General features: G+C 40.1%; 1 protein-coding gene and 1 pseudogene across 1 annotated transcript in view; both read right to left on the bottom strand.

Annotated features, from left to right (window-relative positions):
• The window catches only part of LOC118654772, a 98,286-nt gene that overhangs the window by 26,977 nt on the left and 44,875 nt on the right, over positions 1 to 26,434 (bottom strand). The gene's annotated exons all lie outside the window — the stretch shown is intronic.
• Positions 2,326 to 3,426, bottom strand: LOC118654771 (annotated as a pseudogene).

Here is a 26,434-nt window from a genome sequence, read left to right as displayed (position 1 = left end):
TCAAATAGGTTTTCAATATCTTGCTCTCTCATCTTCTGGCACCCCTATAATTCTGATGTTGGTACACTTGAAGCTGTCCCAGAGGCTCCTTACACTATCCTCACATTTTTGGATTCTTTTTTCATTTTGCTTTTCCGGTTGGGTGTTTTTTGCTTCCTCGCATTTCAAATCATTGACTTGATTCTTGCGCTCCTCTGGTCTGCTTTTGGGAGTCTGTATAATATTCGTTATTTCAGTCCGTGTATGCTTAATTTCTAGTTGGTTCTTTATCATAACATCAAGGGTCTCATTAGATTTCTTGAGGATCCCAATAAGTTTATCGGCGGCTTCTAGACAGTTCTTGAGACCTTAAAAGTGTGGTTCTGAACTCAATATCCTCCATGGACAGTTTTGTCCTGTTTCTTTGTCTCCGCATTTTGTTATGCTTTCTTGGTGCACCCCCTAGTGGTCTTTGTGCGCAGTCTTGTTGTAGTTAAGCCTTGATTGTTGTATTTAATACTAGGGGGATTTGACCTCCAGGCCAACTGGCTGTGAGAATCAGCTGTGTCTGCAGTGGTAAAACTTCTGTCCTCTAGGGAGGTGCTAATCTAGCCTTTGCCTGAGGCTATCTGGCAAATGGCTCTGTGCAGGGCTTGGGTGGGGCGGGTGGGTCGCACGGGATCAACAGAGCGGGTGGAGGGAGCAGTTATGGCTGCTCTCAGTTCCGTCCCCAGAGGCTCTGCCTCTCAGAGTCCCAGCAACTGCTGTAAACCTCAGAGAGAAAGCTGCCCTCGCGTTCCAACCGATGCCAGACAGTCCTGCTTCTCCCGTTTGAGTCTGGGTCCCTAGAGACTCGCCCAGAACTGGATCTCAGAATCTGAGACTCCCTCCTGATTGAAAACAACAACCGCGCCCTCAGCTTCAACCTGCTCCGCGCGCACCTCCGCACCTTTGTATTTTCCGCACTGCGCCTCCTCTGAGTCTCATATGCTGTTCTCTTTCCTTCTAGTTGAAGAATTTCCCCTCAGCCAGTCTTCCTGTGGTTCTGGGCAATGTCCGTTCCGTCTTTTAGTTGTATTTTGAAGTGGTTGTTCGAGGCAGCTAACTCCGGTGTTTACCTATGCCGCCATCTTGGTTTCTCCTCCCCAAGAATCTCCACGTTTAACTTTTTAAGAAACTGCCAAACTTTGACCTTTTTACATTCCTGCCATCTGTGTTAAGTAGGTTCCAATTTTTCAACATCTTTGATAACACTTATTATTGTCTGTCTTTTAATGTAGCAATCCTAGTAGGTGTGAAACAGAATCTTATTTTGCATTTCTCTGATGGCTAATGATTTTGAGCATTTTCTCATGTGCTTATTGCCATTTACATATCCTTTTAAAAAATTTCTAAAGCATTGTATGTAATTAATTAAATCATACTGTAGCAAAAAAATTAGAATTCTTACAAAACCAGATTTTTAAAAATCAAAAAAATGGGAATATATAGTAAATTTACTCAAATGAAGCTTAAAAGATATAGAACTGAAAATATTAGAAATATATATATATAAAATGAATATACATTAGCCAACTATATGAACAGTTCTGGCTAAACACTCATACAAATACATATTCACCTCTTTCTTTTATATAGAAATAACACATACATACATGATATGACAATTCTGGCAAAAAAATTCAGAGATAGTAAAAATACTCTCAAGTTTTAAAGATGGTGTGGAATAAGTTTTAACAACAACATTCTACATGAATGGAAACCCCTGATTTAATTCCATAATTTTCATGCCAGAAGCATGGTTGGTTTTACTTCTTTCTAAGAACAGATCTTGGTATCATGACATTGGCTTATTAATAATTAAGGCATTTTGTTTACACAGTATCTCAGTGTGGAAAAAACTTTTAGTATTGATTTTTTGCCGATGTTTTAAACTTTCAAAGCCTTTCAACATAAGAAAATAGCTGCACACATTTGAGTGTTTTCTTATAAAACACAATCTTAAAAAAGTAATGATGATTGGTCTTTGCTTTTCCTTGTAATAAATTTTGTCATATTTTTTCACATAGTATAAAGTATATTCTTATGAAGGGTTGCATTAAGATCCAGTAGTTCTTCAACAATGTTGCCAAGTAACCATATGAATCCCAAATGCAGCAAAGGTGAACAATCTTCATAGCGCACTTTCACCTTATTAAAGTTGAAGCTGCTCCTTTTGGATATTTTTCCACTTCAGTGTGAAGTAGATTGTTAGGGTTTCATTAGTGGTTTCATATGTGGCTTTAAAAGAAAAAGGTTTTGATTTCTTTCACAGTTCACAGTTCTCCAATGAGGCATGTTTGGAAATCATATTATCCAGGGATGTTTTGAATAACCAAATGCTCTTTAGTAGATGAAGTCTTTCAATGCAACTGTAATAAATAAGCATCTACATCCTTAGCTATATTATCAATATATCCTGGAACCAAAGTAAGATTGTTTTCTTGTTCCCACAATCCGCTTAAAATCTGAATATTTCCATCATTTATCATTTCTGTTTTGGATGATAGTTCTAACTTCAACCTTTTGGTGACTGCTTGAAGCCAGTTTAAACCAACTATTATATATTCTTCAAATTTGCTTTTATGTAGTGAGTTTACAAGAGGCAACAAGTGTACACAGCAGCCTAGTGAGATGTATTGTTTTTCTCCCTATAAACTATTGGTAAGCACAGGAAGGCAATCCACCACCACTCCAAGGTCTTCTGTCTTCACCAAATAAGTTATAAGTTCACTTATACTTCTCTTTTTCCAGAAAGTTAAAGCTACATTCAATCTCAAATTCACGCTGAACAAAACTTGCGCCATGTTTCATGATCCAAAGAAACCTCAGAAAAAAACCCCACTATTTTTTTTGTTTTTTAATTTATTGATTAAGGTATTTCATATGTGTCCTTATCACCCCATGCCCCCCACTCCCCTACTCATGCCCTCACCCCCCTGTTGTCTGTGTCCATTGGTTAGGGAGATCAACCAAACCCACTGTATTTTGATGATGCACTTTCTGTCTGTGAAGAACCAGAATCACTGGAGTTAAGCCAAATATGGTTGACTACCATGGTGTAATTTTTCAGGCGGGTGGCCTGCACAAGCCAGTTCATTTTCTTTATTTGCCATGTCACATCCCCCACTTCTAGGGGACTGTTTCCTTTTAAAACAAGAATTTGCAAAAGGTAATGAACTTTGTTTCTGTGGTAGATCAGCTTACGTAGTTTATCTGGGCTTTTCACAACGTGTCCAACTGTTCTATTTATGTAAGCAGCCAACTGTTTTGGAAATTTCTTAACCTCCTTCATGTTCTTATTAGTGAAATTAGAGATCCTTTTTCTGGGATGATCAATGGAATGATTCTCAATATTATGATAAAATTTCCGGTTTTTTTTTTAACATTGTGGGTTTCAGATGCCATATCTCTTAAATACCAGCACCTCAGTCCAGCTCTGGTGCTGACCAGCTGCGCCTGGAAACCTAGAGAGTCCCTGGGCTCCAGGCTGAGCCTCACTCAGGGCCATTCAAGCTAGGCCATGCGTGGGGCACTGGGATTGCTCCCCCTTGGGCGTCTCTCAGGCTCCACCCAACTCTCCCATTTATATATTTTCTTTAGAGAAATCTGACAAAATTGTAATTTACTTATGTTTTATTTTTTAGTTGTAGGAGCTCTTTATTTATTCTAGATACAAGTCCTTTATTAGACAGTAGAGGCCCAGTGCATGAAATTTGTGCACGGGGGTGTCCCTAAGCCCAGCCTGCACCCTCTCACAATCCAGGACTGTTCACCTGCCTGCCTGCCTGGTCACCTCTAACCCCTCTGCCTGCCTGATCGCCCCTAACCACTCACCTGCCTGCCTGATCACCCCTAACTGCTTACCTACCTGCCTGATTGCCCCTAACTGCCTTTGCCTGCCTGCCTGATTGCCCCTAACCACTCTGCATGCCTGCCTGATGCCCCTAACCACTTGCCTGTTTGTCTGATCGCCCCTAACTGTTCGCCTGCCTGCCTGCCTGATCGCCCCTAACCATCTCTGCCTCTGCCACTGCAGCTGCATCTAGAAGGACGTCCAGAAGGACGTCCAGCTGTCTGGTATAATTAGCATATTATGCTTTTATTAGTATAAATATAACTTACCAAAAAATTTAGGGTTGTCTTTGTATTTTCCTGATTGTGTCTTTGAAGCACAAAGCATATATTTTGGTGATTTCCAATTTAACTATTTTTTCTTTCATCATTTGTGCTTTTGGTGTCATATTTAATAAACTATTGCTTAAACCAAAATCATGAAGATCTATATCTGTTTTCTTCTTTGAAAAGTTGTATGGTTTTAGCTCTTACCTTTAAGCCTTTGATCCATTCTTAGCTAATTATTGTATACTAGAGGCCGGATGCACAAACTCTGTGCAAGGGGCTTGGCCCCACCGCCGCAGTGGCTGCCTTAGCCCCCGCCTGCCTCAGGGGCCGCCTCTGCCTCAGCTGCCACAGCTTCATCGGGAAGGTCTTCCGGAAGGACATCCGGTCTAATTAGCATATTATGCTTTTATTATTATAGATGGTGTCAGATAGGTGTACAATTTCATTCTTTTGCACATGAACATACCGTTGTCCCAGCACAGTTTTTTTTAGAAGACTATTATTTCCCTCATTGAATTGTATTGGTGCCCTATTGAAAACCAATTGACTGTAATGTGATGGTTTATTTCAAAATACTTAATTCTATTCCATTGATGTATATGTCTATCCTATGTCAGCATCTCATCATTGTGATTATGGTAGGATTATTGAGCAATGTGAGTATTCTTTATTCTTCTTTTTCAAGATTGTTTTGACTATTCTCATTCCCTTGCATTTTCATATTTTATGTCATATTTTAGAGTCACAATGTCCCTTTCTTCCAGAAAGGCAGTTGGACATTTGATAGAGCTTACATTGAATTTATATATCAATTTGAGGAATATTGCCATCTTAATAATATTAGTCTTTCAATTCATGAACATGGGATGGCTTTCTATTTATTAAGGTCTTATTTACTTTGTTTCAGCAATGTTTTGTAATTTGTAATTTTGTGCACTTCTTTTATTAAATTTATTCTTAAGTATTATATTCACTTTGATGATATTATAATTGTAATTATTTTCATAATTTAATACTAGGATATTTTTATATCCATGTATAGATATACAATTGATTTGTGTATATTATTCTTGTATCCCACTCAATTTCAACCACAAGCTCAATGTAACCTGAGGTTATATCCAATCTTTTGGCTAGTGTGGGCTTGTAGGAATGTGTTGGGTATGCTATGCTTCCCCCTTTAAGAGCTCAACCCCTATAGTTTTTTTCTCCAGTATTGAGAAATGCACATATTTATAAAATAATTTACTTCTCATCCAATATTCATATGTGGTCATAGTGATCTTTGTAAAATGCGATTCTAAAGATGCCCTTAATTTTCTGAGGCCCCACAGACAAAATTATTTTTGGACTCAATCTTACCTACTTTCCTCCAGTTTCAATGAGAAATATGTCCTTCCAAGTCCCACATCCTACCTTCAGTTCTTTGACCCTAAATTTTCTCAGGAATAACATTATTTCTTGAGTTCTTCACACTCGATCTTTTTAAAAGTGTGGACCACACTACCTCCACTTCTTTACTACTCACTCTCTTCTCAATATCCTACTATCTGCCTCTGTCTTCCACTAGTCTACTTAAAATGTCTAAATCTCAGAATAATAACTTCCGTTAAAATAAAAAATTTGGAAGTCATTTATTCCAATGGTTTTAACTAGCATCTCCATGGTGATGTGTCCCAAGTAAATATTTACATCCAAGGCCTTTCTCCTAAGCTGCAGACCTATATATTTAACTATATACTGTATGTCTCCACCCTCATGACCCACAAGTTTGTGATAGTTAACGGGCAAAACTTTTGTCTCCAAATATGTTCTCTTTTATTACCTTGTCATAGTGAATGATATACCCAGTACCCAAACATTAACCTAAACACCCAGTTACCCAAATCAGAAATCTAAGACTGTATTCTGGACTCTCCCTTAACTCACATCTTATCAGACCTATTGATTTTGTTTACAAAATACTTTTCACCTCTATTAGTACTAAATCATTTCAGACCATGATCAGCTTTTGCCTTGATTATGGTTGTTGTCTCTGTCTGCAATCTTTTCAACTATTTCTTTCACTCACATTCAGTGTGTACACAATAGCCAGTGATATTTCTAAAATGCAGATCTGATCATGACACTCTTCTACTTAAAATTCTTCAATTATTCTCCCCAATTCCTCATCCACTGTCAAAATCTTCAGGATGAAATTCCTTACCATGAGTTAGATAATCTTTGAACTGGACCATGCTTTTTTATCCCAGTGTCCTCTGTGTTCTAAATATATTGAAACTTGCATATATCATATGCAGTTATTAAAATAAGCCATATTTTCACTCACTTCCATGCCTTTTCATGGACTCTTGCACCTTGATTATCTGTTCTGTTTCTTTGCCTCAATAAATCCTACTCATTTCTGGGAAGCTTTCCTTAACAATGTCTGGGTTAGGCACATATGAGATCATATAGCATCCTGTGAGTACTTCTTGATTACACAAGTGATAACATTGTTTTGTCTCTTTTTTTTCTCCCCATCTGACTGTGAGTTTGAGTACTATTAGTCTCCTGATGCTTGAATATCTTTCAAAAATACACAAGTCCCACTAAAGCTACACCATTGCTTACCTTTAACTAAAATTGTTTTTATTATCTTTAGTTTGATTTTCCCAATTTTTAAAGAGTAAAAGTATTAAGAGTAGAGTGGAGATCAAATAATTAATATTAAAACTGTTGCCCATGACTTAAAAACACATGTATATGTGTTTTATTTGTGGTCTTTGGTTTATAATTAATTTACCAAATAGGATCTTCAAATATACACAAATCATGTAACATGTACTGTAATTGTTGAAGGCTTACTAGGTCCTAGGCATTCTGCTTAGCACTAGGTGTAAAGAATATAGGTGTATATCCTAATGATTCAATGTAGTATACACGATAGAAACAATGTGTGAGAGACGTTGTGGGTGCAAGTGAACAACAACAACAAAAAGACTGTTTGGGAGGAGGAACCAAGATGAGATGGTAGCATAGGCAAACACAAGTATTCACATCCTCCAATAACCACATCAAAACTAAAATACAGAAAAAACCATCATTCAGAACTGCCTGAAATCTGGCTGAATGGAAGTCCTACAACCACAGATTTAAAGATGAAAGCACATTGAGACTTGTAGGAGGGGTGGAGGTGCAGAATGGTCTGGTCTGACACCCAAGTGTGGCGTGTTTTTAATTGGGAGGGATATCTTGGCTGAGGAGGCTTCCCGTGAGGATCAAAGGGTCCAAGCCCCAGACCAGACCCCTCAGTCCAGGGTTCTAGTGCTGGGAAGAGAAGCCCCATAACTCCGGGCTATAAAAGCCGGTGGGGTAAGTGGCTAAGTGACATGGAGGCTGCTGGAGAACCAGACAGTTCCTCTCAAAGGGCTGGCACACAGTCTTACTAGGATTCACCCCTTCTGAGCACCAGCACTGGGGGAAAGGCTTAGTGGGGGGTAACCAGTGACATATGGAAAGGAACTGGATTGCCTGACATTGGGGTAAGAACCTTAGGGCAGCTTTATCCCAGACAGGAATGCTCACAGGGGTCATTGTTCCTATGCTAAGACCCCCTACCACAGAGCTGGCTGGCAGGCTCCATGTCTGAGTCTCCATCAACCTGGTTCACACTGTTCCTTCCAACCTGGTGATTCCCTGTGACCCCAATTTACAGCCCCACCCAAGCTATTTGCAGAGGCTTTTTCGTATGAATGGCCTGTTCTGGCTCAAGATTCAGACTTTCCTAAAATCATTCAAGCAAACAGCAGCTGGACTTAGTGTGCCCCATATCTCTTGATAAGTGGCACCAGGCCCAGCACTAGTTGTAGCTTGCCAACGTTCACAGCTTAGCCTCTCCTGGGCATCTCTGAGTCCAATACAAATAGAAGCCATCTGCAGATCACTCTGTAGCTTCTGCCGGATGGCCCCAGGCAGGGCACAGGCAGTGGCTGACTTTTTACCTTCCAGGAGGCCACAAAGCCAGTGCACCCAGTTGACAGGTTTAGACCATGCCAGATTACAACCCTACTCATCCATGAGAGACATATTCAAGGGACAGACTCAGTGAGCATCAAAACCCCACTGAAGCAAGTCCTGCCCCACAGGGGTGTCCCCTGCACAGCAGCTCTTCTGCTGTAGTCACAGCAGGTCCCCACAGCTAATTGGCCTGGAGGTCAATTCCTCCCAGTGACACCAACAGCAATCAAGGCTCAACTACAACAAGACAGTGCACACAGCCCACACAGGGGCACACATAGAATGCCCGGTTCAGGCTGAGCCACTGGGCCCTACAGGACACCTACTACACAAGGCCACTCTACCAATTCCAGGATACATAGCAGCTCTACCTAATATATAGAAAAAAACCCCACAGGGAATCCTCTGTCTCTGATGTTTGGGTTTTGTGACACTCAGAACCCATTTGCTGTGCTGGGTCAGTGTGAGATAAGATTCTAAAGCTAATGTCCCAATCCACCCTTTTATGAGTAGTCTTTCATTTACTGTGTGGTTTTTCTGTTTCTGTATTTAAGATCTCTTCTTATATGCAAGATTTCATGTTGTTAGTCTACTCAGAAAGAAAAAATATGGGAAATAAAACCTTCTAAACCCCCCAAGTCTTTTTCCTAGAGGTATCAGACCTGTAGAAGTGCCCTCCAGCAGGCTGCCTACACAACCTCCAAAAAAGATATTAATGTTGATATTTTAGTATAATATCCCACAGTATTTTGCATAAGTAAATTAAGCTGTTTAAAATAAATGAATGTTCAGAGTAGCAGCTAGTATTATTGGTAATTAGAAGCCTAAACACAAGACACAATAAAGTTTCTAATATAGTTCTGCCAAACAAATAAAACAAAATAAAAAAACATAATTCTTGTTTTTACTGGCATAAAAACAGACATATGGATTAATGGAACAGCATAGAGAGCCCAGAAATAAACCCATGCCTTTATAGTCAGTTAATATTTGACAAATGTTATGCTTATATGTATGCATACAAGTCCTTTGGTTGATCTCTCCCCCTACCCCCACCCTCCCCTACCTTCCCTCTGAGGTTTGAGCATCTGATCGATGCTTCTCTGTCTCTGGATCTGTTTCTGTTCCTCAGTTTATGTAGTTCATTATAACCACATATGAGTGAGGTCATGTGATATTTATCTTTCTCTGACTGGCTTATTTCGCTTAACATATTGCTCTCCAGTTCCATCCATGCTGTTGCAAATGGTAGGAGTTCCTTCTTTTTTACAGCAGCATAGTATCCCATTGTGTAGATGTGCCACAGTTTTTTAATCCACTCATCTGCTGATGGGCACTGAGGCTGTTTCCAAATCTTAGCTATTGTAAATTGTGCTGCTATGAACATAGGGGTGCATATATCCTTTCTGATTGGTGTTTCTAGTTTAGCAAAAATTTTTGAAGACAAAAATCTGGTTTTACTATGCTGTACACCTGAAACTAATACAAAATAATATTGAATGTAAACTGTAATTGAAAAACACAAAATACATTTTTAAAAGAAAAGGAAAGTTTTACACAGATACACACACACACACAGGAAATACCATGTGAAGATACTGGAAGAAGACCATCTATAAGCCAAGGAGAGAGGCCTCAGAAGAAACCAACCCCGTCAACACTTTACTCTTGGACTTGTAGTCTCCAAAATTTTGAGGCAATAATTTTCTGTTCATTAAGACAGAAAATGTCTGGTTTTATGAATCTTTGCAATGTGCCAGCTTTCCCCAAACCTAGTATAGTGTTTTATGAACACTCAAGATATATTTTGAAATTGAATTGTAAAGAAGCCTCAAGCCAGTCAATTATCATGCTTAAAGAAAAACGAGGGTGGTAGAAGTGCTGACTTGTCAAATCATCCTTGACCTCCCTAAAACATTTGACCATGGTAACTTAAAGTTATTAGACCTGTGTTTTATAGTTTCTTTTCTGTAAAATTCATAGGGTTGTTGTGAAGATTAAATAGTACTGTATGTAAATATTTAGTATATTTCTTGGAACATAAACGCTAACCTATATTAGTTATAATTACTGTTTTTAAAAATTAGTCAGGAGGCAACTGTGGTTTAGTGAAAAGAAGATTGAACTTAAACTTCATAGTCCTGGTTCTGAATCTTGGTTCTGTCGCTTAGTTCTGTGGCCACATGTGAGTCACTAAATCTATCTTATCCTTGATTTTCTCATTTTGAAAAATGGGGTAATAAGACATGCAGGGAAGTCATGAAAATTAAAATAGATATCCTGTGTTATAGATATCATTTTTAAAGTTTTAAAAAATATTTTATTGATTTTTTTTACAGGAGAGAGAAAGGGAGAGGGAGAAACATCAATGTAAGAGCAGAACATTGATTGGCTCCCACAAGCCCGCCTCCCCCATTGGGGATTGAGCCTGCAACCTGGGCATGTGCCATGACTGGGAATTGAATCGGCAGCCTCTTTTTTAAAAAAATATGTATTTTATTGATTTTTTACAGAGAGGAAGGGAGAGGGATAGAGAGTTAGAAACATCGATGAGAGAGAAACATTGATCAGCTGCCTCCTGCACACCCCCTACTGGGGATGTGCCCGCCACCAAGGTACATGCCCTTGACTGGAATCGAACCTGGGATTCTTCAGTCCACAGGCCGACGCTCTATCCACTTAGCCAAACTGGTCAGGGCAAATCGGCAACCTCTTGGCCTGTGGGATGATGCTCAACCAACTGAGCCACACCAGCCAGGGGTAGATATCTTGCTATGATAAAGAAAATGCTTGGTATATGGTAAGTATTCAATATGTGTTAGTTCTTTTCTACTCCATTTCCTTCTCATATCCCAGAGTACCTTGTAGAAGAATCATAAGTACTGGAGAGCATCCCCTGAACTGTTTGAAGTTGAAATTGTGGAATAGACGACTGTTACATTTTGTTATCAATGACCACAATGCTAACTCCAAGCCATAAAGATAGAATCCTGAGAACTATAGGCTGATAATTCTCATTCCTCCATTGTGACTGCAGTGGCTGATTAACAAAGAGCAGTATCAACAAATGCTTAAGAAAAAAACATAACCTACTAGGCAAAAGCTATCATACTTTGTGGGAAGGACAATTATGACTGATGAAATAAAGTGGGGTTTTTGACCATTTGGAGTAAGGGAGTTGAAATGGTTATAACTTATTTAGACTTTCAAAAAACTTTGACAAGTTTCCACACTAAAGGCCTTTTACAATTTAGATCACAGTGCAGTTAGAGAAAGTGTCCATTACTGAATAGATATCTCTAAAATTTCTTTCAAACTAACATTTCATATTGGCCTTTTTGAAAATGAACTGCCAATCTTACAAGGACAATCTGCATGGAGATCTCCCAAGGCTGCATGAGTGGGTAGAACTCAGCAGATAAGTTTCAGTGAGCTGTTATTTGTTAGAAAACCGGCTTCAAAGAATAACCTTGGCATTTAATATATGATACAGAGTGGAAAGATAGCAAAAAACAAGAGCTCCTTTGATTCTTCAAATATGAAGGAAGATGAAGCAAATATAAAGTAGAGTATGCCAAAAAGGATACAGAATCTTAAAGTTGATTATCATAGAATCTTAGCTGTTATCTAGTCTGCTCTCCCACCTAAAAATGTCACTCCCATCTCATCCTAGCCACTTGTGGAATACTTCCAGTTTTAAGGAGTGTATCTCTTCACTAGAACAATCTATTTCATTATTTGCTCCAACTGTTAGAAAATAAATGTATTACATTGAGCTGAAATTTACCTCTGATAATCACCAACTTTTTTTGGTTCTTCCTTTTTAAACCATGCAAAATAAACATAGCCCTTCTTCCACTTAAATTCCCTACACATGCTTTAACTCACCTGTCATGTACAATATATGCATACATTTCCCTGCTCCTGTTAAATGTAGAATATAGCGGGGAAGCAGACATTAAAAAAATAACCACCCTGGTTTTTTTAAGATGGTGGTGGAGTAGGTGGGCCTTTCTTGTACCTCCTCCCAGAACTAACCTGGAAATAAAACTGAATTGGGGAACATTCACCTTGAACTACTAACTGAAGACTAGCTGAAAATGAGCCTTTTAAACAAGGAAAGGCAGAAATCACCGTGAGACTGGTAGAAAGAATTTGGTCCCAAGAGGGACTGCTCCCATGGCAGGCAGGTTGAGGGTGCAGACAGATTTCTCAGTTGGAGGAGGGGGTATTCCCCCTGAGAAAAGTAAGCCCTGGAACCCAGGCTGAGCTCCCCAGACCAGAATGCCAGAGCCAGAAAGAACTGCTATATGGTATCCAGTGATGAAAGGCAGTGGGGTTTCTATCTGCCAGAGAGAGACAAAGCCACTTTTTTTAAAGAACCAGATCATAGGATTTTTATTTGCAGCCACTCACCCTGGGCTTCGGTGGAGGTACAGCAGTGCAGACTACGATAGCCTGAGGAGAGTCTGGGATGGGAGGCATTGGCGAAAGACTTGGGGGAGTGGCTGCTAGGATACCTATATTCAGTCATCCCCCTACCCAATACCACAACATCTTGACCCCTGCTGAGTAGACAGCCAGCCCCAGAGGCTTAGCCTACACATCTGGGCAGTCTCAGGAGGCCTCAGTAACTGTCTTTGGGATGGGGCTATTCCCCCTGCTTTACTAGGAACCTGACTGGTGCTTTCCCCTAATAGGACAGCTGGTAGAAACTCCTGGCTTCCCGCATACCCCACTGGACTGCCTGTGAAGGGCTCCACCATGCCGAGGACAGTAAAATATTCTGGGGTAGACCTTGATAGATGGCTCTGGGACAGTGGAACAACTACCATCTTCCCTGAAGTCTGAACAGCACCACCTCTTCATGGGAGACTCACAGGTTCCATCCTCCCTATTCCACCAAAAGCCTTTTAACAAACAACCATTTCAGTGACTAAGTCTGACATCTGGTTGGCAAGTGGAGGCAGGTGGAAGCTGACCCCAAGGTGCTTTGGAACATTTACTAATCTGCCCCTGGGCCTCATGCTGCTAACAAGCCAGTCTTGGAGCACAACGTGGCCCCTCCCATGCCCAGCCAAGCCAAGCCCAGTTGTGGCAGCCACAAACTATAGATCACTTGAAGATTCAAAAAGGTTGCCAAGAGCCAAACATAGACGGATTCTGACATTAGCTAACACCAAAGTACCTCCCAGGAGGCCTGGAACCGGCATACAAAACAGTCAGCATCAGTCAATGAATGAGCAGGATCCAAAGGGAGATCTCAGCAGGCACTAAACTCTGCCAAGAGATCTCAATTTCGCGTTTTTTCTCCACTTTTATTTTGTGGTTTTTTTTCTTTTCCATCATTTTTTAAAATTTGTTATCATTTTATTATTTTTTCTCTTTTTTTCATGTTTCTGATTTTTCTTTTTCCTTTTCTTACTCTATTTTAAATTTCTCTTTCTCTTCTTTTCCCTTATGTTTTTTTCTTTCTCTTATTTTTCCTTTTAATAAGTTTTCTTTCTTCTTTTCTTTTATAGCATTTTCCTTTTTCTATTCTTTATTCTCATTTTCTTCTCCCTGTTTTTCTTTTATATTATTTTTTCTTCCCCCTTTTTTTCTTCTCATATTCTTTTTCTTTTCTTATTCTTGTTCTTTTTCCTCTTTCCTAATCCTTTTCTTCTTTTTTGTGGTTGTTTTAGCTGCTATTGTTGGGTTCTTTTTTATGTTTTTTATTTTGTTTTGTTCTGTCAACACCTGTACAACAGCTCACATGCTGTGGCAGCGGTTGAGCCTCCTAGCCTGAGGGGAGATCCCACCCATGAATGGGACAACAACAATGAAGACTCAGACCCACATAACCCACACAAGGGACACACCCAGATTGGGAGATGAAGAAAACTGAAATGCTGGGGCACACAAGACACCTTCTACATAAGGCCACCACATGGATACTGGGAATCATAACAGATCTATATAATTTATATAAACAAACACAAAGAGACAGCTAAAATGGGGAGACAAAGAACAACCCCCAAATGAAAGAAAAGGAGGAATTGCCAGAAAAAAAAATACCTAAATGAAATGAAGGCAAACAATTTACCAGATATAGAAATCAAAGTAATGGTTATAATAATGCTCAAGGAAATTAGTGAGAACTACAAACAGCTTAATGAGAACTACAAGGAACATAGTGGTAACAACATCAGCATGAAAAAAGACGTAGAATCCCTAAATAATAACCAGTCAGAAATTAAGAATACCATTCTGACATCAAGAATACACCGGAAGCCCTAGCTGGTTTGGTTCAGTGGATAGAGTGTTGGCCTGCAAACTGAAGGTTCCCAGGTTCGATTCCAGTCAAAGGCACATGCCTGGGTTGTGGGCTCAATACCCAATAGGGGGCGTGCAAGAGGCAGTCAATCAATGATTCTCTCTCATCATTGATGTTTCTATCGCTCTCTCCCTCTCCTTTCCTTACTGAAATCAATACAAATATATTTTTTAAAAAAGGAATGCACAGGAAGGCCCTGGCCAATTTTGCTGAGTGGTTAGAGCCAAATGGACTAAGGGCTGCAGGTTTGATCCTAGTCAAGGGTGCATACTGCAGTTGCAGGCTCCATCCTTGGCCCCAGTCAGGGCACTTTCAGGAGGCAACAAATTGATGTGTCTCTCTCACATCAATGTTTCTCTTTCTGTGTTTTTCCCCCACCCTTCCACTCTCTCTGAAAAAAAAAATGAATAGAAAACATATCCTTGGGTGAGAATTAACAACAAGAAAATAATACACAGGGAGGGAAGATGGTGGCGGTATAGGCAGATGCGTCCCAGGTCGTGTCCGGAGCAAATGGAGTGAGCAGCTGAAACTAGTAACATCCACCCCGAATTGGCGAAATTGCTCAGCTGGTGAGACGGTTTACAGCCCGGAAGAGCAGAACTCCCCTGGAAAGGTAAAAAAACCAGGGATTTGGGCAGGAAAGTTTGCCAGACCTCTGAGCCCAGAGAGTCGGAGGGAGACCGCGTGGCAGACAGCCGCGTCCCTTGGGACAGGCACAGCCCCTGACGGGGGAAAGGAGAACCGAGGGATTCCTGGTGCCCCCAGGGGAATTGAGAGATGGGTTCTATGATCACAGCGACTGAGCCTAAAGGGGGCAGCCTGAAGAGCTGACCAGACCATGCAGTCCCGGTAAGAGAAGAAGCTTACAGAAACCAAGCCTTCCCCGTTTCCGCGGCCGGCTTTGTTTGTTTGTTTTTACTGAATCCTGTTCATGGGACATTTCGGATACAGACACTCACCTGTGCTGAAGAGAGGGAGAGTGTGCGGAGGAGTGGAATCTGGGGAGAGACTGAGGAGAGAAGGGGGGCCGGGAGAGGTGGCAGCGAATTGAGTGCTGAGACACCCCTGAGCCCAGGACTGGGGCAGCCATTCTCTCTGGAGAGTGAGACTCCTCCCCCCAGCCCCCAGGCAAGGAGCACAGCCACACCCAGATTCCACCCTGTATGAGATCAAGTATTAAAATAACCTGATAAGTCCCTGGGAGTTAACAGGGTCTGGCCTATAGAGGGATTTTCAATCCCAGCAACAACACAGCGCCAGTAACTAACTATTACGCAGCCAGCTCTGGGCAGTGAACTTCCACTGGACAGAGAGGCCCTATAGCCTCAGAGGCCAACCCCAGAACACTGCCACCCAGAGGCTGACCCACAAACTGACTCTTTGCTAAACACAAAATAAGGCAGTCTGGGAAACAAATGCGGCCTGCTTTAAAATAAGGACTGTGGTTTACAACACAGAGGAACAGTGTATCGCAGGGAAACTCAACACTCTCCTGAATACCTGGCAGGTCTAAGGCGAGCCACACTGAAGAATAGAAGAACCGAAGGACCTTCACTACTGCAATTTTTTTTTTCTTTTTTCACCTTTTAACTAAGAAACCAATTTTTTTCTTTTTTTTTTCTGCTTTTTTTTTCGTTTCTTTTTTTTTCTTCTTTTTCCATCACCTGATTTTACCCTTTTAATTACTACCTTCTTATTTTTAACCAGTATTATTACTGCTACCATTTTACCATTTTTTTTAAAGTGCCATTTTATTTTCGCTTTATTTTATTTTGGGATCAGTGTTCTCCATTCTATTTTCATCATTATATTATTGGTTGTTTCTAGTTTGCATTCATCTCCAGGGAGCTGTTGCTGGAATTTGTTGGGATTAATGGCTGTTCTATAGGAGTATTCTCCTCATATAAAAAAGTCTCTTCCCCTCTTCCACTTCATTCTCTCTTTTCGCTCTTTTTTTTTCTTTTCTTTTCTTTTCTCGCTTCTATTTTCCCCCCTCCTTTTTCCCAATTTCATTTTTGCACTCCTTTTTTTTGGTCCCTACTTTTCTTTTCTTTTTTCTCTTTTATCTTTTTCTCTTCCTTCTTCCTTATCCCCTAATTCTCTTAATTCAGGTGGTCACCTTTATTTGGGGTTATTAATATCGTGAATATATTTGTGTATAGTGCCTGGTACGTGGTGCCTTGTTGTGTTGTATTTTGTGCCTTTAAATCAAAGCAGCAGATCCAAGCAACAGCAACCTCCTGAGCACCACACCCTCTGCTGAGGAACAGCAGCTGTACGTGAAACCTCCCCCCACCAGCCAGAAGAGCCACCACAGCTGTGAACAGCACCCACCAGAGGAGCTGCTGCCAACTGAAGAGCAGCTGCTACCGCAACCGCCCGAAGAGCAACCACAGAACATGGAGTCACTGCCACCAAGGGAGCAACCACTGAATGACTCAACGTCTAGATAGGTCAGTGAGATCAAACATGGGTAGACAAAGAAACCCCCAAAGGAAAGAGAAGGAGGACTCTCCAGAAAAGCAGCTAAGTAATACAGAGGCATGCAACATGACAGAAAAAGAATTCAGAATAAGGGTCCTAGAGTGCATAAACCGGATGGAGGAAAAAATCGACAACCTCTGCAAGAAGCAAGAAGAAACAGATGAAAAAATCGATAACATATGGAAGAAGCTAGAAGAAACAGATGAAAAAATCAACAACTTAAGTAAGACCCAAGAAGAAATGAAGAGTGATATAGCTGCAATGAAAAACTCCATTGAAAGTATCAACAGTAGACTAGGAGAAGCGGAGGACCGAATTAGTGAATTAGAAGACAAGGAAGAAAAACACACCCAAAACGTACTGCAATTGCAGAAAAAAATTAAAAGACAGGAGGAGAGCCTAAGGGAGCTTTGGGGCAACATGAAACGAAACTACATACGAATAATAGGGGTACCAGAACAACAGAAGGATGAACAAGGATTAGAAAACCTATTAGAAGAAATAATATCAGAAAACTTCCCTGAGGTGGGGAAGAAAAAAGTCACACAAGCCCAGAGAGTCCCAAACAAGGTGAACCCGAAAAGACCCACACCAAGACACATCAGAAGTACCATGGCAAATGTTCAGGACAAAGAGAGAATCTTACAGGCTGCAAGAGAGAGACGGAAAGTTACATACAAGGGATCTCCCATTAGATTGTCAAATGATTTCTCAACAGAAACACATCAGGCCAGAAAAGAATGGACAGAAATTTACAAAGTGATGCAAATCAAAGGACTGAATCCAAGAATACTCTATCCAGCAAGGCTATCATTCAAACTTGAAGGGGAAATAAGAAGCTTCACAGACAAAAAAAGGCTAAGGGAGTTTATCACCACCAAGCCAGCAATGCAAGGAATGCTAAAGGGACTGGTATAAAAATAAGAAATAAAAAGCTCAGAAAGAAAACAGCCACAAAAAAAAGAAATGGCTACAAACAACTACCTTTCAATAATAACTTTAAACGTAACGGACTAAATGCTCCAAACAAAAGACTTCGAGTGGCTGAATGGATAAAAAAACATGACCCATACGTCTGCTGTCTACAAGAAACCCACCTCATTAGAAGGGACTCACACAGACTGAAAGTGAAAGGATGGAAAGATATCTTTCAGGCAAATGGAAAGGAAAAGAAAGCTGGGGTAGCAATACTTATATCAGACAAAATAGACCTCAAAGTGAAGGCCATAACAAGAGATAAGGAAGGCGACTTCATAATACTAAAGGGATCAATACAACAAGAGGATATAACCCTGGTAAACATATATGCACCCAATGCAGGAGCACCCAAATTCATAAAAAAAACTCCTGGAAGATATCAAAGGAGAGATCGACAACAATACAATCATAGTAGGGGACTTTAATACACCACTGACAGCACCGGATAAGTCCTCTAGACAAACAATCAGCAAAGATACAGCAATCCTAAATGACTCACTAGATCAGATGGACTTAATAGACATCTTCAGAACACTTCACCCCAATGCCACGGAATATACATTCTGCTCAAGTGCTCATAACACATATTCAAAAATAGACCACATATTGGGTCATAAGCAAAGTATCCCCAAATTCAAGAAGATTGAAATCATAAAAAGCATCTTCGCAGACCACGATGGCATAATATTAGAAATAAACTACAATAAAAACAACCCAAAATACTCAAACACCTGGAAGCTGAATAGCATGTTATTAAATATTGATTGGGTTACCAATGAAATCAAAGAAGAAATTCAAAACATCCTGGAAACTAATGACAATGAAAACACAACAATCCAAAACCTATGGGACACAATGAAAGCAGTCCTGAGAGGGAAGTTTATAGCTCTACAGGCCTATCTCAAAAAAACAAGAAAAAATGGTAGTAAATCATCTAACTCTACAACTCAAAGAATTAGAAAGAGAGCAACAAGAAAACCCCAGAGTGAGCAGAAGGAAGGAGATAATAAAGATTAGAGCAGAAATAAATGACATAGAGACCAAAAAAACAATACAGAAAATCAATGAAACCAAGAGCTGGTTCTTTGAAAGGATAAACAAGATTGACAAACCTCTAGCCAGACTCACCAAGAAGCAAAGAGAGAGGACCCAAATAAACAAAATCAGAAAAGATAGAGGCGAAATAACAACAGACCCCACAGAAATACAAATGATTGTTAAAAAATACTATGGACAGCTCTACTCCAACAAACTAGACAACCTGGAGGAAATGGACAAATTCCTAGAAAAATACAACATTCCAAAACTCAATCAGGAAGAATCTAAAAATCTCAACAGGCCAATAACTATGGAAGAAATTGAAGCAGCCATCAAAAAGCTTCCATCAAACAAAAGCCCAGGACCAGACGGCTTCACAGGGGAGTTTTACCAAACATTCAAGGAAGAACTAAAACCTATCCTCCTCAGACTACTACAAAAAATTCAAGAGGAAGGAACACTTCCAAGCTCATTCTATGAAGCCAGCATCACCCTAATACCAAAACCAGGTAAAGACAACACAATGAAAGAGAATTACAGGCCAATATCCCTCATGAACATAGATGCCAAAATCCTCAACAAAATCTTAGCAAATCGGATCCAGCAGTACATCAGAAAGATCATACACCATGACCAAGTAGGATTTATCCCAGGGATGCAAGAATGGTACAATATCCGCAAATCAATAAACGTGATACATCACATAAACAAATTGAAAGAAAAAAACCACATGGTCATATCAATTGATGCAGAAAAAGCATTTGACAAAATTCAACACCCATTTTTGATAAAAGCTCTCAGCAAGGTGGGAGTAGAAGGATCATACCTCAACATAATAAAAGCCATATATGACAGGCCCACTGCCAACATAATACTCAATGGACAAAAACTAACACAATTCCCCCTAAGAACAGGAACAAGACAGGGATGCCCCCTCTCACCACTCCTGTTCAACATAGTGCTGGAAGTGTTAGCCATTGCAATTCGGCAAGAAGAAGAAATAAAAGGCATCCAAATTGGAAAAGAGGAAGTAAAACTGTCCTTATTTGCAGACGACATGATATTATACATACAAAACCCTAGCGACTCCATCAAAAAGCTACTAGACTTAATATATGAATTTGGCAATGTAGCAGGATACAAAATTAACCCCAAGAAATCTGAGGCATTTCTATACACCAATAGTGAACGTTCAGAAAGAGAGATTATAAAAACAATCCCGTTTACCATCGCACCAAAAAAATTAAGCTACCTAGGAATAAACTTAACTAAAGAGGTAAAAGACCTGTACTCAGAAAACTACAGGACGTTGAAAAAAGATATAGAGGAAGACATAAACAGATGGAAGAACATACCGTGTTCATGGATTGGTAGAATCAACATCATTAAAATGTCCATAGTACCCAAAGCAATCTATAAATTCAACGCACATCCCATTAAAATACCAACGGCATACTTCAGAGATCTAGAAAGAACTCTCCAAAAATTCATCTGGAATAAAAAAAGACCCTGAATAGCTGCAGCGATCCTGAGAAAGAACAAAGTAGGAGGGATCTCAATAAGAGATATCAAGCTGTATTACAAAGCCACTGTTCTCAAAACTGCCTGGTACTGGCACAAGAACAGGCATACAGATCAATGGAATAGAATAGAGAGCCCAGAAATCGGCCCAAACCAATATGCTCAATTAATATTTGACAAAGGAGGCAAGAACATACAATGGAGCGAAGATAGTCTCTTCAATGTTGGGAGCCATTATAGATATTGGCTTAGACAAAGCCATCTTAAGAATTATAAGTTTCTGGTTCCTCCAGAAACTCCTAATTACCAGAAACCACCTGTGTCTTGCAAATTGGCCAGCAGTTACAGATAAACTACCCTCACACAGCCGCTAAATCACACATCTCCACTGATAAGCACACAGCCATCAGGAGCCTAATAAATCTCTAGTAAAAGGTCACTGCCCATAGACCCCTTTACCCACCCCCCTTCCCTAAAACAGTATATATCCTGCCGCTGTGAGAATAAAGTTTGAGGCTTGATCAGAGCACTGTCTTGCCTCCATTCTTTCGTGTCCCTTGTTTGTTTCATTCTCCTAGGGTGTCTCTTCGTTCCCCCGTTGTTTTCCCGCGGGTCGGGACAGTCTGTCGCCCAACGTGGCAACTTGGGGACCCCCTGCGAGAACATCTGCTTGAAGCGCCTGGCCAGGCACCCCTTAGAGTCGCCGCGCAGTATTGACTCGTGAGTGAAGACTCGGCATCTTGATCGCCACGGTTTCGCCCGCCCGTGAGACAGATCGTTGTGAAGGTAAGCAGAGGAAACTTTTCAAACAAGAATTTCAAAATACCTCTTGAGAGCCCTCACCCTCTTTGGCTGGCCTTTTTAGTTTTCTTGATCTCCCTCCAGTCCACTAATAAGCACTTCACCTCGCCGTTCGGGGAAGAGTGAAGGGTACCCGAAAACGGCAGTGAAAACTCTGAATCACTCGGAAAAGTACTTCTTCTCTGGCCCGACCTGTGTCGCCCTCTCTGGCAAACTCTGAGCTCGCCATGTCTTAGTGGTTGCCATCCTGGTATGGGGCTTATACATCCCAACCTATGACAGGCGAGCAGAGGCCGTAAGGTAAAAGGAGAGCGGTTACATAAGGATCACCAGAGATTTAAGAAATTTCGAGCTGACCTGGCACGGGGTTTATACGTCCCAGAGGCTTATGTGGAGGAGGAAATCTTGAGAACTACCCAGCCAAAATAATGGGCAACTCATTGAACTCTCATGAGGTATTTCTAGATGGGCTCAGGGAGTCCCTCAGGACACGGGGAGTAAGGGTTAAGAGAAAGATTTAAGCATTTCTCAGGGGTCTCAGGGAGTCCCTCAAGGCGTGAGGATTTTGGGTTAAAAAGAAATATTTAAGGAATTTTTTCACTTTCGTCACTAACCTTTGCTCATGGTTTATTATAGACTTTTGATTTGCATGTTTAAAGTGTTAAAATTTTAGAAGGAAATCTTTTACAGTTTTTGCATGTTATTATAGAACATAACCCTTGGTTTCTTGAAAAAGGTACATTAGATCTTAAAAGTTTGCCAAAAATTTAATCAGAACTTGCCAAAAATTGTTTCCCCTTGTGGAACACGGTATTTCATTTCCTAGAGGCTTTAGGAGAGGTCAAGGAGGATGGATCTCCTCCCCCTTTGCACCCTCCGCTCCTTAAGAGGAGCAGAAAGAAAAAAAAATGGGAGAAATGGCCTTCATGGCTCCCTCCACCTCCATGTCCTAATCCTGAAATGTTTAATTTGCCGTTAAGAGAATCACCTGTGCAAAAAGGCCAAATTATAAAGAAATTGGAATATTAAAAGGTACTCCTTAAAATCAGGCTGAAAAAATAGTGCCATGGTCATCTTAATGTGTTTTCTTATCTTAATTTGTATTTGGAATCTAAAATCTATAATAAGAAGTGAAACCCCGCTGTTGAATCCGCCTCTGGTGTGGAGAGATTCAAAGGTGGCAAGAGAGAGCAGAGTTATAAGCTCTCCCGCAATGAGATTACTTAATGTTTTATTTAAAAATTACTGGAGAACATCTTATGACAACCAAACTTTGGTTAAGATAACTTTGGGTGCTAGCCATGACTTTAGAAAGCAAAATAGGAAAAAATTTAAAATGTCTTTTTCTATAAGCATGACTTTGGGAAAAATACGCCATCTGAGTCATTTGCTGAAACTTCCCCCAAAAGCAGAATGTGGGGGAAGGGAAGAAGAAGCACGTGGCGATCCAGTGTGGATGCCCCCTCCCCAAGTATTCTAAAATTAAAGTCCTTCTTGTAACTGAAATGCTTTTACAAATTTAAAAATGCATCCGGGATTTCTGTACACATGTAAAGGGAAAAGGCCAGTTTAAAAACGAGTGTGCATAGTTATGAGCTGAACTTGACCTTTTGCTGAGTACAGAATAAAAACCCAAGACTGTTTTGGTCTTAAAAATGGCAAAGATGAACCTGAGAAAGAAATGCAGATAGGTTTCCCAAGGCGATTTAAAGTAGCTCTTTTGAAATTTCCCGCCCTAAGGCAAGTACCACCAGGAAGTTGATAGTCAAGTTTACATGTGAATAGCTATGGTTTTGCTTATTAGCTGGAAACTTAAAACTTTTAAGTTCAAATCATCTAAAAGTATTGAAATTTATAATACTGAAATGTTAATCTGAGTATGCCTAGTATAAAGTCAAGATGATAGAAGTTAATCTATTAATTGAAAATGCCTTATATTTTGTTTGAAATGTATCCTTAAATGTAAAAGTATTGATTTGAAGAATGCTAAATATTTAATTTGCTTTAAATTTAATTGATATCTCTTAATAATTATAAGAAGTATATAATTTTTAAATTATATATATATTTAATGGTCTTTTCAAGTTGGATTTCAAAACTATACTTGAAATCACATGGAAAGCTTTATCAAATAAAAATTAATAAATATATTTTAAGTTTTTGCCTCTGAGAAAGGGCAAAACAAGTTATTTTGTTTAATATTTCTTAAAATACAGCAGTGAAATTTTAAGATGTAATTTGAAATACAAAAGCTCCTCACTACTGCATTTTAAATTAGGCTGGAGGTGGGGCAGCGTTTGCACCTCGTGTATCAGACATAAAGCTTTACTGAATTTACTAATCCTTGTAAGCAATTGAATCCTAGTAAAGTAAAATTCTTCTAAAAAGGTTACTGAAGGCTTCCCATGATCCCTCTGTATATGCAAATAAGCCAAAAGGGAACGCTGCTTAAAAACATTATTTTAAATTTAATAAAAAGAAGAAATTTTAATATTTTGAAATATCTTCCACTAATATTTACAGAATAATCTAATGATTTGCTGTTAAAATACCATATCTGAAAATAAGTACAGTCACCATAAATGTTTAATGACTTTGACTTGGAATACATGGCCTTGCGGCACTATCAGTCAACATCCAAGAAGTAGCCCTATAAGTTACTTGGTGTAAAAAAAGAAAGATTTTTTTTTTTTAAGGTAAAGTTCTCTAAGTGTAATCCAGCAGGAGGAAGACAAACCAGACAATCAACAGCCCAGAGACCACCTGGGGCATGGTAAAGTGAAGCATGTTAACAATTAATTCAGGTAAAAACTGTAATTCAGATAACATGCCTAAGTTTTACCTAGGTTACCCAAGGACTCTAGATAATGTGTTTACCCAAAACTGTAGTTTGGATGGCATGCTGTCTCTGTTTCTGTAAATTGCTTTTTTTTGCTAACTAGGTTCCTCATTCCAAACCTTGAGTTTAAAATTAAATTGTCATGACCTAGAGCAAAGAATATTCTTACATGGTATTATTCTACAAGTTTCATTAATAATTTTTGATGCTTTACAACAGTATCTTGTGCATTTATCCCAAACAAATTTACAAATGAATTTGAATGTTTTACATGAAGGAATTTATTCCTTTCCACTGTGTGGAGGGCCTCCTGGGGAAGGCACTTAAGCATTCTGTATTGACCTCTCTTGACTTTTTTTTGCCAAAAGGAGCTGTAGCTACCGGTTCCGCCAGATTAGGGACAGCATTACACACCTATAATAAATTATCTAACCAGCTAATTGATGATGTCCAAGCTCTCTCAGGCACTATCAATGATCTCCAAGATCAGATAGATTCCTTAGCTGAAGTAGTACTACAAAATAGAAGAGGGTTAGATTTGCTCACAGCAGAACAGGGAGGAATATGCTTGGCCCTACAGGAACGCTGCTGCTTCTATGCCAACAAATCCGGGATCGTCCGAGACAAGATAAAGAAGTTACAAGAAGATCTAGTGAAGAGACGGAAAGAATTATTCGAGAACCCCCTTTGGAGCGGACTGAACGGACTCCTGCCCTACCTGCTCCCTGTTCTCGGCCCCCTTATAAGCCTTCTCCTAATCCTAGCTTTCGGCCCCTGGGCTTTTAGAAAATTAACAGACTTTGTAAAACAGCAGGTTGATAGCATCCTGGCCAAACCCATTCAGGTACACTACCACCGTCTAGCTATGATAGACAGTGAACGTGATTATAATGAATGCCAAAACTCCCTCCCTGCGGGGACAGCATGACGCCAGAGGGGTGCTTGCCTACTCCCCATAGAAGGAGAAAGGCATGGGCACCGACCTCGGTGCACGGTAAAGCACTGCAAGGGAAGGTCACAAAAATTTTCGACCTCCTCTGGATTTCCCTGTGAGCACATCTGGTTTGCATAGAGGTTGGTATCCATACATAACTATCGGCTCTGCCTCTCCTCCCCAAAAGATACCAAGAGCCACTGACGGTGGGATCCCACCATCCCACGGGAGGAACCAGGTCCCTACTCCCCCAGTCGGTTAAAGCCCACCCTTAATAAAGAAAAAGGGAGGAATTGTTGGGAGCCATTAGAGATATTGGCTTAGACAAAGCCATCTTAAGAATTATAAGTTTCTGGTTCCTCCAGAAACTCCTAATTACCAGAAACCACCTGTGTCTTGCAAATTGGCCAGCAGTTACAGATAAACTACCCTCACACAGCCGCTAAATAACACATCTCCACTGATAAGCACAGCCATCAGGAGCCTAATAAATCTCTAGTAAAAGGTCACTGCCCATAGACCCCTTTACCCACCCCCCTTCCCTAAAACAGTATATATCCTGCCGCTGTGAGAATAAAGTTTGAGGCTTGATCAGAGCACTGTCTTGCCTCCATTCTTTCGTGTCCCTTGTTTGTTTCATTCTCCTAGGGTGTCTCTTCGTTCCCCCGTTGTTGTCCCGCGGGTCGGGACACTTCAATAAATGGTGTTGGGAAAATTGGACAGATATATGCAAGAAAATGAAACTAGACCACCAACTTACACCATACACAAAAATAAACTCAAAATGGATAAAGGACTTAAATGTACGACAGGAAACCATAAAAATTCTAGAAGAATCCAAAGGCAACAAAATCTCAGACATATGCCGAAGCAATTTCTTCACTGATACAGCTCCTAGGGCACTTGAAACGAAAGAGAAAATGAATAAATGGGACTACATCAAAATAAAAAGCTTCTGCACAGCAAAAGAAACCATCAACAAAACAACGAGAAAACCCACTGTGTGGGAAAACATATTTGCCAATGTCATATCTGATAAGGGCCTAATCTCCAAAATTTATAGGGAACTCATACAACTTAACAAAAGGAAGATAAACAATCCAATCAAAAAATGGGCAAAGGACCTAAATAGACACCTTTCAAAAGAAGACATTCAGAAAGCCAAGAGACATATGAAAACATGCTCAAAGTCACTAATCATCCGAGAGATGCAAATCAAAACAACAATGAGGTACCATCTCACACCTGTCAGACTGGCTATCATCAACAAATCAACAAAGGACAAGTGCTGGAGAGGATGTGGAGAAAAAGGAACACTTGTGCACTGCTGGTGGGAATGCAGACTGGTGCAGCCACTATGGAAGACAGTATGGAGTTT

This window comes from Myotis myotis, unplaced genomic scaffold, assembly GCF_014108235.1.
Source record: "Myotis myotis isolate mMyoMyo1 unplaced genomic scaffold, mMyoMyo1.p scaffold_m19_p_4, whole genome shotgun sequence".
Classification (NCBI taxonomy): Eukaryota; Metazoa; Chordata; class Mammalia; order Chiroptera; family Vespertilionidae; genus Myotis; species Myotis myotis.
The sequence above is the reverse complement of the archived record's forward strand: the minus strand, read 5'-3'. Positions and strand labels throughout refer to the sequence as shown.